This window comes from Coloeus monedula (assembly GCF_965178545.1).
Source record: "Coloeus monedula genome assembly, chromosome: 5".
Classification (NCBI taxonomy): domain Eukaryota; kingdom Metazoa; phylum Chordata; class Aves; order Passeriformes; family Corvidae; genus Coloeus; species Coloeus monedula.
This window is the reverse complement of record NC_138785.1, coordinates 41,499,505-41,514,669: the sequence shown is the minus strand read 5'-3', so window position 1 is coordinate 41,514,669 and position 15,165 is coordinate 41,499,505. Positions and strand designations below refer to the sequence as shown.

General features: G+C 40.5%; 1 protein-coding gene across 5 annotated transcripts in view; it reads right to left on the bottom strand.

Annotated features, from left to right (window-relative positions):
• The window catches only part of TENM3 (teneurin transmembrane protein 3), a 413,821-nt gene extending 400,208 nt beyond the window's left edge, over window positions 1-13,613 (bottom strand). For all 5 annotated transcript variants that reach the window (XM_082282288.1, XM_082282290.1, XM_082282291.1 and 2 more), the window contains exon 1: window positions 13,531-13,613. The gene's annotated coding sequence lies outside the window, so the exon portion shown is untranslated. The remainder of the gene's footprint in view (window positions 1-13,530) is intronic.
• Between the last annotated feature and the right edge of the window lie 1,552 nt (window positions 13,614-15,165).

Below are 15,165 nucleotides of genomic sequence, written 5' to 3'. Positions count from 1 at the left end.
CCCTCTTCTGATCCAATGAATCTTTAAGTTGTTCATGGGTAACAGAACAGCCCCAACAGGAAAAATAAAAGCATCAGCATCATAACCTATAGCTAAGTGATGATGACCTTCTCCAGGAAAAAACAGGAACTGAATTGTGCTGCCTCAAAACGCAGCAAGGCTGCGCAAGGCACAACCATAACTCCATCACAGAATGCAGAATTACCTGCTGTCACATCAGCTGGTACTAAAGGGAAGGGTTAAAGTGTGAAAACCCCTATGATCCCTTATATATCCATGTCTGGAAAGAGGAATAGGTGGGCAAAGGGAAAAACCATATAAATAGCTGCATCTCCTCTCTTGCAGGTTTGTTTCTCAGACAAAGCAATCAATTCCAGGTTAGTCTTCCCTTGAAAAAGGCACAAACCACCAACACAGGCATTGATAGCACTGACATTACTGACAATATCTGGTATTTCAAAAAATTCAAATACAAAAGTACATGGGCTAAAGAAAACAGCCCCGTTATAACTTCTGTAAACAAGTGGCAATTGTTGTGACATCTCTTCTGCTGCTGGAGAATTAATGCAATTGGAATACAGAGCAAGGGAAGCATAGAATCATAGAATGGCTTGGGTGGGAAGGAAGCTTACAGAACTTCTAGTTCCAACCCACTTGTCTTTGACAGGGACACCTTCCGCTAGACCTGGTTGTTCAGAGCTGCATCATCCAGACTAGCCCTAAACACTTCCAGGGATGGGGCATCCACAACTTCCCTAGGCAACCTGTTCCAGTGCCTCGCCACCACAGTAAAAAATTTCTTCCTATCGTCCAGTCTAAACCTACTCTCTTTCAGTTTGAAGCCATTCCCACTAGTCCTGTCACTACATACTCTTGTAAAAAGTCCCTCTCCTCAACTGTCTTGCAAGATCCCTTCAGGCACTGGAAGGTGGCAATTAGGTCACCCCAAAGCCTTCTCTTTCCCTGGCTCAGGGAACATTCCCAATTCTCTCAGCCTTTCCTCATAGGAAAGGTGGCCCATCCCTCTAATCATTCTGGTGGCCCTCCTCTGGACTCAGTATCATTGCTTTTCCTCTTATAAAATGGTATATATGGGGAAAAATAACCCCACCAAGCAACCATGTGGTACTACTATTTCAATGCACGTACAGTTATTGGCAGGGGGGTAGAAAAGAGGCAGTCTTGTATTTCAATTTCCTCTTTTATTTATGGTTTCTCTTGGTTAGCTTAGTCCCAAAAGTTTTCTGCTGTCATGCTGAGCACGAAACAGAGCAATTCGCAGAAAGGGAAAAACATATGTTGCAGACACATTTCTAGGACCTACTTTTCTCCTGTAGGTGTTTCTAATTTAATAAGTAAGGAAAATGTAGCTGGTGTGCTACTCCCTTTTTTAAAATAACAAACTGAAAATGCTATCCTCCTTATATTCCTGCCCTACACCTACCACTATGCTGTGGTTGTCTGTTAAACTGTGCCAGTGCTACTACCAACCTGGCAAAAAATAAAAGAAAATGATAAAAATTGAAAAGTAACCATTCAAAATCTTTTAACTGTACTGCTGCTCTGAGTTCAGTATACAGACAAGCAAACAGCTGAGCTTACAACAAGGGAGAGGGCAAAAGAGGACAGGATGAAAGATGGCAATTTTTTATTTCTAAAGGATGCACTGACAGCTTATAAAAACTTAAAACGTTAATCAAACCCCACCGTACTGTTTTTTAAGGCAGTTATGAACCACCACAGAGGAGACAAAAGAACAAGCAGCTCCTGTGCTTGTCACACAAAAATCGTATAACCCATCTTCTGCAAGTCGAAATTGGTATTTAACAGTCATTTTCAGCCATCAGGGAGAAATGTAACAGGGCTGAGCGAAGCAGTCATGTGAATGGCACAGGAGAGCAGGATGAACTAATAAGACCAAGCTTTTAGAAACCCTAACACTTTTGATTCATAGGATATGAAATAAAATGAAATCTATTGGTAACATTATGAAGGGCAAGAAAGTCCACATCCACTGTCTACTTACATTTTTGAAAATATCAGTGAGCTAGAGCTGTTTTAATAGTTAAATGCAGTTAACCCAAGTTTTGCATATTGTCTAATTTTAAATTGTTTGAATTGCATTTAACAAAAATATTCAAAATACCAGTAGATACAGTGCTTATCTGTTTATAAGCAAATAATTTAAAAAGTTTTTTCCCCTGAAACCATATCAATGCAATTCATATTAAAAACATTAAACCGTCTACATATTTGAAGCAACATTTGTTTCTAATGTGCAGTTCCTGTATGTTAATGTAGAAGTCAAGGTCCTATCTTAACCTAGGGACAATATTCAACCTACAAATTATCGATGAAACAACAGTTTCGAAATATCTCTAATGTGATTTCAGTTATAATATTAAAAAATAAAGCAAACTGGAAAATAATTACTTCAGTTCCAGTCAAAGAAACCCTTCGTTTTCACACTCTTTTTACATGCTTTCATAGTTGCTGATGCAGTTTTGGTTGAGGCAGCATGTATGAAATCCCGTCTGTTTAGCTTAAATCACTAAACTGAGACTACGCTTCAGGCATCTCAAAGCAGAGCTACTGCAGAAAGTGTCCGGCTTTCAAAGCAATGGAGAGAAGGTCATGACATGCCTTAAAGACCTTCGCAAAGATAGTTCATTTGGGTGCCAAATCTCAGGCAGGCAAGATCACTTAAAGGTTGTTTTTTATTTTCCTCCATGGAGTGGGTATGAAACTGAAGCACTGCAAAGAAGGGCTTCATAAGGCACCTCCTTTTGGTTTCATTCAACCACTTGGGCTCACGGAACTACAGCTCACATGGCTGCCAGTTCAGGTACATAACTGTTGTTCAATCCCACAGTCAGTAAATGCTTCAACGTCTAATCTAGAGATTGTGAGGAGGTTTACGACAGTTCAATGTGATATCTGGTGATGTAGCTTTCACTCAGGCTAGATGTAAGCAAAGCCTCTTCACAGACAAAAAGTGATGAATTAGTGGACTTCTTTTTATTATTTTTTCATTAATGTTAGAAAAACTAGCATCGTAGCTTGTTACTCTTGTCCATTTTTTAACAAACCACATGAAAAGAAAAGTTTAAAAAAATCCCTACAGATGTGTGATTCTCATCATAAATTGATTAATATTTTTAATCCAGTCTCACAATAAAAACCTTAACAAAACAGCTGTTAATCTGGTTTCCATGTAGGATGTTGCCCATAAACAGCTAGCTATTGTGCACTTATTATAAAGCAGTAAACTTAAATTTTGTCAGGTTGGCAGTATGTAATAATTAGCAGGTGTGTACACTAAAACGAAGCTAGTTTTTACATAATATTTAAATTAATTGTATCAAGCGTCTAGTGCACCTAACGATGATTCTAACACGGAGAGTCCTCTTTATGCTTGTCCACTCCCACAAATCCTCCTGATAAGTTAATAGGAACAATCTTACAGAAGAAGGGTGGAAAAAAACTTACTCCTATAACAGGTTATAAAATACTAACATTTGTTCATTAAAATTGATTAAAACACAAGTACAATGATTTTAATTCTGAGCCTATCAAACAATTATTTTTGGAAGTGTAGCCAATAGAATAACTGTTGGCAACACTGAATTCAGGTGTGACACCCAACTAGTAAATTCAACACCCTCAAGAAGGACAGCAAGGAGTGCAACCAAAAGGGTTGGAATTGCAGAATAATTACGGTTGGAAAGGACTTCTGGAGGTCATCTTGTCCAAAATCGTGCTTAAAGCAGGTCTAATTAAATCAGGTCTCTGCTAGTAACAAGTCTTAACCTCTAAGTCAGGAAGCTGGAAGAAAAGTGCTTAAATAGGAACGGTCCCCAGAACAAACACATCTCCAGTCTTAACTACTAAACCATGCCCAGGAATTGTTTGGGAGTCCCACGAATCAGTACAGATCAAAATGCCATAAGGATGGTCTTTAAGAATTAAGCCACATAGAGGATGGTGCCCCAGCACGTGGGAAAGTGACAGCGCTGTGTTTAACATGGCAGCACAGGGGTAACCTCACTGTGCCCCGTTTTGGACAAGTGCACTCCTTTGTGTGGTGCAGCAAATAAACAGTTATTGGATTTGCTTGTTCAAAATGCTGGGAATGGGGGTGGAAACCATCCTAAATACATTTAACAATAAGGTTTGACTGAGCACCAGAGTGCAGTCAGCCACTCTGTGCTTTATGGGCTCTCCATAAAAACTGAGCAGCTCATCAACTCATTTCTAGTCAAGTAATAATTAAAAAAAGAACACAAAGCAAAGGTAGATTTGTATCAAAGGTTACAGGCAGAGTGTGTAATCCCATATCAAGAAAAAAAAAAAAGAAGAAAACACATGCTGATTATTCTCAGACTCTCCTCTGAAAGCAATGCGCCTAAGCCTATAGACCACTGATCACAGGGACAATGCCTATTCACTACACAATCTCATTGAAGTCCCTCAAACTACCAACTGAACAGATCATTTAGAGATTTTCAGAACTGGACTCCGTACTACCCAATTTCTTATTTCTATCCTAAACTCACATTTAAGAATTCAGAAGATGAGTTCAAGAAAATCTGTATGCCCTATAGCTCACGTGACAGAAGTCTAATACTTGCAATTTAAAGAACAAAAACCTGAAGTACGCACAGGTTATTAAAAAAATTAAATAGTGTTTTATTTTCCACTTTCTTTGAAAAGTAAAGCTTTCAAATGAAAAATCAAGATTATGCTACTGGCATTTTAACTCTTCCCAAATAAATAAAATCTGATATAATAATGATCACAGCAAAGCAACCAAAAGAAAATTTTGTATCAAATAAGCAAATACAAAATATTCTGCCCTAGATCCTTGAATGAATTTTAATGAGCATCGCCATTTTGACTGAATGAATATTTTATTTTGGACCTCAGGAATTCTACCTCCTGATGACGACAAATTAGGGGGAGAACACAGGGAACATTCCCACTCACATACTTTCTTTAATTACAAGGTTTAAAATCTCAAACAATGTTAAAACATCTTTTTTTAAAAGAAAAGCTTATGTAAAAGACCAGCTATATTACATTTCTATTACTGATCTGCACTGATTAAGTGAGAGTTGACTTATGCAGCTAATATTAAATTTAGAAATTAAATACATGTCCATATTGTATGCAGCCTAGCTGGAATTCACTAGATTAAACATACTAATTAATTTGGTCATGGAGTGCTTTGTATTATAATTCAGCATTTATTTATGAGGCCCACATATTCAGTTTACTGAATTTAATGTCTGCACTGTTCTTAAACATATCATTAAAAGTGCTAACATTTTATATCATTAACCCTGTATCAGTCCACAATTAACATAAAATTATCAAAAGAATAATAAAAGCAGCTATGCATTTTTAAGCCACTTAAAACATTTCTACATGTAATTATAACTATTTCATGCCAAGTAAAAGTTGATATTTCATTTTCTTGAGTGAAGATACTCTTCACTCAAGAAAGAAAATAAAACCCCAGCTTTTCTAATCACTTATTACTTCCAGGTTTCCTGTAGAGCAGTCATTCATAGTTGTATTTCTGACTTACCATACGTTTAAGATAGATTGGATTACTAGGTGGGTCTTTTTTCATATTCTATTAATACACAAATGACTGAAAAACTTGATAGGTGATGAGCACTTTCGCTCCCAGCACTCACTGAGAGTGTGGACTTCAGATCCTAAGTTTTTTTGACACCTCCCAACATACTGGCCTCCGCTGAAATCACAAACTTCTGCAATACTCAGACAAGTGAGGGAAATGGACAAATCCTCCTGTAATTTTATACTGTAGGTTTACTGAATCAGTATTGAATGGTCAAGATACATGCACACACAGATACACATCTGTATTTTTAAAAATCTGCCAGGAAAGATTTTCATTCATCTGCCATCAATTTACATCAAAACCAAATTAATAATATTGAAGATTAGACAATTCAAAATGTGTGAGCGTGTGTGCATTTTACCAGCAAAGCAAGATATGAAAAAGAATACTTCTTACCACCTATACAATACTAAAGGGCCCTTTTCTGCCTAAAATTTAAATTTCTAACTAGTTATAGATGAAGGGAAAGCAAATTTGAAGACTTAATATTTAATGTTAGCAGTCTGATATACCAAGTGCAACCTAGAACTCCTCAGCACTCTCAAATACCTATTCATTGTCTGGATTAAGCTCAATCATTTGCAAAGGCCCAGCATTTCTCCAGTTCCTTCATTACTTTAAAAATGCAACATTTCTGCCTTCCAGCATGGGAACAATGGTGAACAAGTGGTAGTTTAGTAACTGCTGCCTAAATGTTAATATTTCCAGTGACTCTGCCTTTGTTGCTAAAGCAATACACAAACGATCACAACTTGCAACCAAGATTTCAACCAGCTGATTTGTTGGAATATCCTATCTTTCCTCAGTTCCAGTTGCATAGGCTTGGATGCTGCCACTCAACCTTTTGACACTGAAATCAAGAGTCTCTCTTAAGAGGAGTAGGGAGACATCAAATACTTGTACATATTCAGTAGCATGAATAAAGAATGTCTTTCTTAGAAAAACTGATTTAATAAAATGAATTATTTTCTGCTTTACCAAGTTTATTAACAGAATGAGAAGTTTTTTCTTTTAATGGAAAAAGCCCATCTGAGCCATGATACTTTTAAGAGGCACCAAAGCCTATTCAAATAGGCCATGTATTTTATAAAAGGAAAGAAGTAAACTGCTGGTAAAAAAAGAAAAAAAAAGAAGAAGAGGTAAGTGAAATCTAAATTGAAAGTGTTTCATGAGCATAGCCCTACATATCGTCATCCAGAAGGTAAGTGACAATGTCTTCACTGAGGTGACTAGAACTACTCTGGGCATGTCCTAGCTACACAAGCATTCACACCCTCAGCCTTAGAAACAAAAACTACTCCACCTACCCCAGCTTTCTATAGCAATAAACCATAACAAAGCTGAGAGGAAAAATATTAGCAATACAATTTGGTTTTAGATTTTTGTTAGAGAATTGTGGTACTATTTGCTTTTATAAAGCTGCTCTACACTCATTAGTCCCAAGTATTACATCACAAAATTTTAAAATAAATTAACAATTTGCTGTGGCAAGTAACATTTGATATATTTGTGTTAAAAAGATGTATTATTGCTCCTGTCATTAGATTACAAACTTCTTGAGACAAGTGCTGGTCAGTTTATTTATGTAGAACCCTAAGCATAAAGTTTCTGTAGAATTTCTTTAGAAAGGTCAGACAAATGTTCAAAGGATTATAATGAGAATGGATGAGGCCTTTGAAGGACTGTGCAGTCTTTCATTTGCTAATCTAAAGTAACACTTATTAGCAATGATGATTTCTTCAACCACTACATAGTCACCCTCCTCCATGATCCAGTCAAAGTGTATCAAGGACTTCTATGATTTAGGAATCTATTGCTGTATTATAGTAAATCATGTGCTGATTAATTTCTTTCCCCCTCCTCTAAAAATTCTCACATGCAACTTTCTATTCAATTCCTGCCAAGAAAAATGTTTTAAATCTGTATTTTACCAATTTTACCGCTGATAGGAGTTTTCTTAAGACACTAAAAATTGTCAAGACTCAAGTAAGGAAATAAGACACATTAGTTCCTTTGTATGTTGGCTTAACTGCTGTCAATACTATTAGAAATTGAATACAATGTTGCAAAATAACACCACCAGCACAACTGACTTCAACACAACACATTGCAAGTTCCACACCAACACAGCTTTTATGATAATAACTGCTGCTTTTCTGATTGTTTTTCTATGCTGTTACAGGAAAAATTGAAGTCATAATATCTCAAGATTTTTGCAAACTGCAATTTCACACTTCTGTAATTCAGATGCAAAAATGCAGATGTAAATCTTAATTTATGAAATTTAAAGGTTTATAGACTACAGATTTTAGGCCATCATTATAAAATATATTCTTCTTTCTTTTAAAATAAATCACTTGAGAGAGTAAACCAAGTTGGCAAACCTGTTTTGCAGTAAAAATTTCTGCAATCATTCCAGCATTTTGCCAGAGATGGAATGGGGGTGTGTTGGGGGACAGTAAAGAGACACAGAGACTATTACCACACTATTATCATGTAATTATAGTCCATAGCTAGCGCATGTTAAGATTCTCATTTTAAAGATTTACAACCAGTGTGTTAAAAATATAAAAGCCAGGAAAGTAAACAAAAATAATTTAACATGTCTTTTCTCAAGTTGAAAAGTTGTTTTCTTTTATATGTGAAAATTGCATTTGCATTTATGAAATCCTACTGTAAAAGTGAACCAAAGTTGTTACCATAACTTTTAACACACGTTTCAGATATTAAGAGATTTAAACACAAAGTTTTACTACAGCCTCCCATTCAGTTTACAATCCAGGTAATTTCCTGATTTCAGTGGATTTGCAGAATACATTAATCAGTGCTGAATTTAGTACAGCACTTTGCAGTTTCTAGTTTACTGTTTTGCTTTCCATATTTCTAGGCAGTAATGTTTGCAATTAACGTTTTTTGTAGACACAAACATACACATCAAGTATCAACAACCTCAATCTGTTACAGACTGAAGTTGCAAAATTTAAAATAATTAGGTCACCTAGGCTTGAACTTATACATTGGATTTCAGTCTAAATTAAAAAAGCACGCCCACTTCTTCACAAGACTCACAGCATATATCAGCACAAAACAGTTCCAGACTTAAACTACTTTACAACCTTGTGTCATCCAAGCATCAGCTTTGCACAAAATGCATTTTAAAACAACAGTAAATAGTCCATAAGGTGGAAATATAGAACACGTGGAGAGACTTCCATCTAAGAAGGCAGAGATAGAGTTTGTGTTGTACTCTCCATTTTATTATACGTTTAAGATATTATTCCCTTCCTATTTGTTCACTAGCAGATATTTCAGTTGCAATATTAAAATGAACCTGTACAAATAATGTTTGTTCCATAAAGCCAGACTGAAGGAAGAGGTGAGGAGCACTCAGAGCCTGGTATTCACAAACATTTTGTAATTTTATTACTTCTGATCTGCATTAGATGAGAAATATTTTTATGCAATGCTCCAGTTGCAATATTCTCTTATTGTTTACATGCACACTTGAACTAAAAGACTGATGTAATTAGTCCAATATACAAACTTTAAAAATGTAGTGAATGCAATTAGCACATCTTGCAAGAAACTATAATTTAGATTTAAATTACTATCCTCATAATAGATGCACATACCTACATCTTCTTAGAACTGTTTATTATTTTCAGAGGTTTCTCACATACATTTTTTATATTTGGCCTTTTTTAACTTATTTTTCCTCTCACTATTGAGAAATCCTTTTTTTCTGGACTTTAAATGTTCATGCATCACACTCAGCAATAGTGTGTGATCATAGCCTATTGGTTAAGAATCAAAACAGTGGTGAAGCTGAGACCAAAAGGTGTACAGACAGAATGTGCAAATATTTCAGTAGCTATTGAAACAAGTACTATCCTTCCTTCTTTTAAAAGGGTAAAAATAGCATTGGCACATCTTTCAATAACTATGCAGGCAATATCCAGTAGGTGTGCACCTTGTCATCTGAAACTAGCCTTCTGAGTTTTAATTTCAAACACTAAAGCTATTCCTCGAAATAATCCAGGAGACAAGCATTGTAACAATACGTAGTGATGCACAAAGACAGTGTCTGTGCCTCATACTTGTCACTTCACACTGTCTGTGAAGGCCAATACCACAGTAAGGAACACCATTTAATAAAAGTGTAGTGTTTTGGTTTTAGGATTTTTGGAGTTTGTGAGGGTTTTAGCTTTAAAAAAAAAACAAAAAACAAACAAACAAAAAAAACACCCCAGCACAGCATTTTTTCTAACTTCTCTGTCAAACTTCAGTCAGGCCACGGAATGGGCACCTGAGTTGCCTGACCCTGCACTCAAACTCCTGGAACCTGTAACACTTGTTTTCAAACAAATCACCCCTGGAGATGGAGCAGGCTTCCTATCAATCACTAACAAGTTAATTCTACATAATAAGGCAGGTTCAGATGCAGACTGATACATTGTGAAATGCTGTATCTAAAATTGATTAGAATAGCACTCAAAATGAATGCAGCCCTCCAAACCACTTCTTTGCTCAGAAACATTAATCTCACTTATAAGGAGAGCTTCATAATGGTAATGCTTGGTATGAAAAAAGTATGAAATAAATCAGGTTTTATAAGACACAGCAATTAATCAGTTTTAGAACTAAGGAAAGGCTGTTAAAGTGGCACATTTTTACAATGGTAACTTCTTTCAAGCCTCTGTTCCCTCCAAAAAATTAAATGTTTAGGGCTTTCTTTTAATTGCTCACTTGACAGCGTGCCTCAACCCTAACTGCGGGACCCTGAAATGTTTTACTACAGGCTAAAACTCTTTGCAAATACTACTACTCTATTAGAAAGATAAAGCATTTATTTTAAGACACTCTTCAGTCGAAGAAGAATCGCATGCAGGTATCCTGAAAGAACTTATTTAACTAGTTAGCCCAGGGTAAAAAATTTATTTCATCAAACCAAAGATTTTCTAGTAAACACACTAGAACTATTTCTGGTAATATTTTGTGCACTTGATGCTGCACAAACTTGCAGGTGAGAGAGTCACATAATTGCTACATTTACTAAAACAGTAAACCTAATGAGTTTACATATATTCATTTAACTGAACAGATTCTACAGTAAAGCTATTCTTAAAAGAAAATAATATTATATAGAGATAATAATCTTATTAACAATCTCTAATGTGTAGTATCAATATAGTTCAAATCAGCCTCTAAAATCTTACACAAGCGCAACTTACTTGCACAACATTTTGAAAGAATTTTTTAAGATTTCTCTATAATAAATTTGCTCTATAAGAATTTTATAGGTTCTCTTGTACACTGACTGAGAGATGAGTTTTCTATAATAGATATGCAGCATTAAGTGCAGTATCACTATTAAAATAAGAGCAGTTCTGACCTGAAGCCTTAGCATCTCTGGTCTTTTAAGTCCATATAGCACAATGCCCCTTCACAAACAGCACCTGATCCTCCAAGCTGCTGCGCACTCTTTGCTTTTATTGGGCCTAACCTAAAACTGATGGAAGTTAGTGGGAGTTTTTGCATCAATCTACAGGGGCATCAGTCGGCATAACACTCACTGATTTTAACTGAAGATAAAGGTACTGGGTATCTTACTGAGCCGAGCCTATAATCTGTTAATTGTTGAGGCTAGGAGATTACAAAAAATACTTTCAGGTTGATTATTATTTCATTTTCTAATATTTTATGGGGCTTCTATAGAATAGATACTTACTAAAAGCCACTGTGTGCTCATTTGTAACTTTAAATCTAGTTTCTATTAATAAATCCTTTTTTTTCTCTTTTTTTCATTTGAACAGAGAATAATTATTCCCAGCTCTAAGAGTTTTGACTGAAGTACCAGTCTTAACCTGCTAACTGGATTGTGAGTGTTATTTTGGGTTGTTTTTCCTCAAAAAATATTCAACAAAAGAATCACAATGGGGTCAAGTATTTCTTATCTCAAACAGCATCTTTTATCTCAGTGTTCACTCATATGAACCCCTTTCCATTTTTAATCAGATGTATGCATCTAATACTTCTGTACTGTTGGCTTTTCTTTCCCCTCCGCTGATTTACTACACCATTGAAAATAACCCAGCAAGTTCATAACAGCAAAGCTTCAGAATTGTAAAGTAATATTCTTTTTCTCAACCAGTTATATTTTTCCAAAATTTAAGTGATATATTTTTCATGTATATTCATACTTACATAGGGCCCCTTCTTCCTAACTATTCTTATATTACAAAAAAGTACAACGAATGAAAATTTTTCCCTGCATACAATATTAAATTAATCTCCTAGATGTGAGCGCAATAATAATTCTGACTAGCACTTGGATTATTTTAGAAGGGAAGAGCAGTGGTATTTTTCAGAGAGTGTCTTCAAGTGTTTTACCAATAACTTTTCTGTAAGACCATAGATGAGCAATATTTATATTTCATTATACTCTTTACTAAACTGAATTTTAGGACATGAGCATCCACAGAATATTATTATAACTCTTCAGTGGTATGAAGCAAAATACTCTGCCTGAGGAAGTATATATAAAATGCAGGGGTAACAGTCAAACAAGCATTGAACTAAGGCTTAGCGCAAGAGACGCATGATATTTAGAAAGTAGAGAAATAAGACTGCTAAGGTTTTCTTATAAAAACATTTTAAATCTAAATATTTAAAGGAGCCTACATCTACATGATACCTTACAGAAACTGCTCCTATTAAAAAACTTCTAACAGTCTGTGAGCACATTAAGATGGGAGTTTGGGTATGTTCTCTTTTTATGTTACTTTGCTTAAAAGCAACTTCATAACATAAAACTTTAAAGCCCATAGAACAGCAGATCTGTTACCTACATACACGTGAAGAAAAGCCGCACCAGACACCAGAAATTGCAAACACACCAGAAATGTTTGCAATTTCACGAGGGAGACCACCCCTTTCACTCCCCAAACCATGGTGACATACAATTTCTTTGGTCGCCATGTGTTTTCGCTGCACACTAACACGATTTTCACTACAGTTTACTGACTAGACCATTACAGATGCGAGCCTCAGAAACCCCCTCCTTTAGCAGGGGGCAGGTACAGCCCCGGTAGCAGCTCCGGAGCACAGACCACCCGGCAACCTGTCACTGCCCGCCGCCGCTTGACAAACGCGCTGCTCGAGGATACCGGACCCCGCAGGAGCGCCCCGCGCCCGCACAACCGAGGTAACAAACACCGAGTTCCAAACCCACCATAAACTTGCTCGGACGACCTTTCGCGCCTCCGCCCGCGCCACTAAGCTCACCGGACAGGAGTACGGACACTTCCGTTTATCTTCCGAAAGTGAGGATGCCGACTTGGGAAAGCACCGAAACTGCTGTGGTGCCCAGTCCCACCGCCGCCCCGCGCCGCCGGGAGCGCGCTCAGCCCTCCCGGGAGCGCGCACACCAGCAGCCCCAGACCCCGCTCCCCTCCGCAGCGTGGGGCGCAGCCGTGGGCCCGCCGAGGACGTGCGGCGCTGCTGGCAGACCCAGTCCCCCTCCCCCCCACGCTCAGTTTTCCGCCCGGCACGGCGGAGTTTCCACATTAAGTTGCCTCCCCGGCCCCTTCCTCTAGCTCCCCCGCGCCCGCATAGCCCTACCTGGGGCCGCGCTCCGACCGCAGCCACGCGCCCCGGGGCGCCCCGCGACTCCCGCCCACCGCCCGACGAAGGTCCCGCCGCCAACGGTGCCCCCGTGGGGGTGCTGGGGAAGGGAGGGACGGAGGGCCGCAGAAACCTCCGCCAACCCCCGCACCGGCCGCTTGCCCGCTCCCCCACCCTCGTCCGGGCGGAGAGCAGCGGCCCCGGCTCCCCACTGCCAGCCAGACAGCCGCGGGCGCGGAGCGCAGCGCGCCACTTACCGCGGGCACGCCGCGAGCCTCGCCGCCTCCGCGCCCTGGCAGCAGCGCGGGGGAGAGCGGCGCACGCCGGCACTTTGTCAGGCCGGGCGGGCGGGAGCGGAGGGCGGGCGGGAGCGAGGGGAGGGCCGGGGGCCGGGCGGGGGAAGGGCCACGAGTTGCTGCCCGCGCCCCGCGCAGCGGGAGCTTACGCGCCCCGCGGAGCTCACTTTCCCCGCCTCCTCCCCCGCCGGGCGGGCAGGGAGTTTGGCCCCTCTTCTTGCAGGAGGGGAGGGCGAAGGTGCGCGCACAGCGACGTGCCGGGCGGGGGAGGAGCGCGGGGAGGAGCCGACGCCGCCAGCACCTACTTTCGCCGTAGCGTGGGGGAGCCGACCGAGGGCCCCGGTGCTTCCCCGGGCTGGGACCCGACCCCCTGGGCTGCGGACCCTCAGCCTGCTGCCCCCCCCCCGTCCCCGCCGCTCGCGTAGAGTGCCGTGGCGCGACTCCCACGCTGAGCCTAATCAGCGCATCCACGACTCCGGCGGTGATTTAGGGGTCATCCGCGAGCGGCACTTCAGGCTGATGAATGGCTCTTGGCCGCTGTCTGCCCTGATGAGGGTGTCTGCGTGCTCCTGATTGCAAACACTAATGAACTTACACGGCTCCGCTGCGCGTTCCCTCCACCCGGCAGGGCATGAAGCATCCCTCCGCTGCATTTTGTTTTCTGCGGGGACCTATTTATTTTTATCAGGGGAGGGAAAGAATTTTGGGAAATAATCCGCGGCTCCCCGCAGTACCGCACCGCGCCTGGCCAAGCAGAGCCGGCGCCGCGGGCAGCCCGAGGCTCCTCGGCACTGCCGACAGCCCGGGCGCGGCGCGGCGCGGCGGGGCCGCCCGGCAAGGCCGGAGGGTGCCGGCGGGGCTCCCGGGCCCGGCAGCCCGCCCCTCGCACGGGAGCCCGCAGCCCCCCCGCCCAGTCTTTCCGCCGCACCCCGGCAATTTTCGGAGTTGGGCGGGAGCCGGGTGCCGAGTGACCTGATTACAGCTTAAACATCTGCTTTTAAAGCCATTTCTCCGTCGCGTACAAAGGCGCTTCTGCTTATTTTTCTCCCTGACTCCTCATCAACCTCTCGGCTTAAAGTAGTAGCTGTAACTTTTTACACACTGAGATGTTACCTACCTACCTATAGGATCGCTCTGTTTTTACGCCTTTATCCTTCCCTTTTAAACTCAAAGGCGTTTCACACAGGAGATGCGAAACACTCGGAGAAGTTAGACAGATGAGCAGCTTTGAACGTTTAGCTGGCTACCCGCTGCAGTACTTTGATTTTCCAAACTTTATCCACCACATCTCTGACTCTGTAATGAAAGATACACTACTGTGTTATCTTGAACGCTCCTAAGGAAAATCCCTATATTCCTCTGTCCTGAAATAACTGGAAATGCCTCCTAATCATGGAAACGTTACTGCAGATGTAACCAACGGGCATTGCGAAGGGGCTGTCTATGATCAGTCAGGCAGTTTTCTCTCATGCCTGTGTTTTACCCCTGTGTTTTTCTTTGCATTTGTAGTTTGCTGGGCTCGACCCGAGAGACAAGGTTCCTGGGTATGAAAACTGATTCCGCAGTGCTGAGGTCAGCATGTGGGAATTACAGCAG